This window comes from Sinocyclocheilus rhinocerous, unplaced genomic scaffold (assembly GCF_001515625.1).
Source record: "Sinocyclocheilus rhinocerous isolate Xijiao unplaced genomic scaffold, SAMN03320098_v1.1 scaffold1266, whole genome shotgun sequence".
In the NCBI taxonomy this organism is placed as follows: Eukaryota; Metazoa; Chordata; class Actinopteri; order Cypriniformes; family Cyprinidae; genus Sinocyclocheilus; species Sinocyclocheilus rhinocerous.
The window spans coordinates 837,790-839,490 of record NW_015660496.1 but is presented as its reverse complement, the minus strand read 5'-3'; positions in this window follow the sequence as shown (position 1 = coordinate 839,490).

Below are 1,701 nucleotides of genomic sequence, written 5' to 3'. Positions count from 1 at the left end.
TGTGATTAAGGTGTTTACATGTCTATACTGCACTTCAGTAATGCAGCTAAAGTAGGAATACTCCACATGTCTTAATTCGATTAGTGTTTACTTCGATTATGACTTTAGCTGGATTAAGGTAATCAAAAATCTCTGTTTACATGGTAGATTCTTAATCAGAGTATTGTCTTAATCGTATTCAAATCGGAGTATTGTTGTCCATATAAACGTACTGATAGACTCGGTGTGGATACGATCTCTGCACTGCATTAAAAAGTAATGCAATTTATAAACTTTAGTGATGATGTGACACTGCCTCAATTGTGCAAGTGACAATTCCTGTGTCAACTGTGCAGCGTGCAGCTCGCTTACGGTGCGTTTCCACTACAGCGTCAAATCTGCGCTCAGTGCCCCTGGCAACGCTACAACGCCACTGCTTTGGGGCGTGTCAAATTTAGGGCAGAGCACGCCTCTGAAAAACAACCTGTTTACGTTTCATCTTCTTCCTTTCACAGCGATTGGTTGTCGCCCAGCGTTTTTCGCTCGACATTTGCATAAAGTCAAGCAATGCCCAATCTTTTTGATGCTCTCAGCCGCTGTCAATGCTTTCTCCGTGCCGCTTTCAATCCCATAATATACCGCGAGAGCGTTTAAGCTCAACTTCCATAGGAATTAATTGAAAACGCTCGCTCCGCTGCGCTCGCTACATGCCAGTGGAAACGCACCATTATAGATAGATGCTATGTGGTGATTTGAAGCCATTTGCGTATTTTGAGAGAGAAAGAGAGAGCGCACGCGATGATTCACTCATGCTGTTTGTGAACTTACGTCTCACACAAGGTTTTCAAATTACTTTATAAGTTATTTAATGAAGAAATTATAATTATTTTAACTGCACCAGACTGAGACGGTGACGGTGCATGTCGTGCCAAACCTCTCACAGCAGCGTCATCAGCTTGAGATCGCATATAAACGTACTGATAGACTCGGTGTGGATACGATCTCTGCACTGCATTAAAAAGTAATGCAATTTATAAACTTTAGTGATGATGTGACACTGCCTCAATTGTGCAAGTGACAATTCCTGTGTCAACTGTGCAGCGTGCAGCTCGCTTACGGTGCGTTTCCACTACAGCGTCAAATCTGCGCTCAGTGCCGCTGGCAACGCTACAACGCCACTGCTTTGGGGCGTGTCAAATTTAGGGCAGAGCACGCCTCTGAAAAACAACCTGTTTACGTTTCATCTTCTTCCTTTCACAGCGATTGGTTGTCGCCCAGCGTTTTTCGCTCGACATTTGCATAAAGTCAAGCAATGCCCAATCTTTTTGATGCTCTCAGCCGCTGTCAATGCTTTCTCCGTGCCGCTTTCAATCCCATAATATACCGCGAGAGCGTTTAAGCTCAACTTCCATAGGAATTAATTGAAAACGCTCGCTCCGCTGCGCTCGCTACATGCCAGTGGAAACGCACCATTATAGATAGATGCTATGTGGTGATTTGAAGCCATTTGCGTATTTTGAGAGAGAAAGAGAGAGCGCACGCGATGATTCACTCATGCTGTTTGTGAACTTACGTCTCACACAAGGTTTTCAAATTACTTTATAAGTTATTTAATGAAGAAATTATAATTATTTTAACTGCACCAGACTGAGACGGTGACGGTGCATGTCGTGCCAAACCTCTCACAGCAGCGTCATCAGCTTGAGATCGTTTTTTGAGATC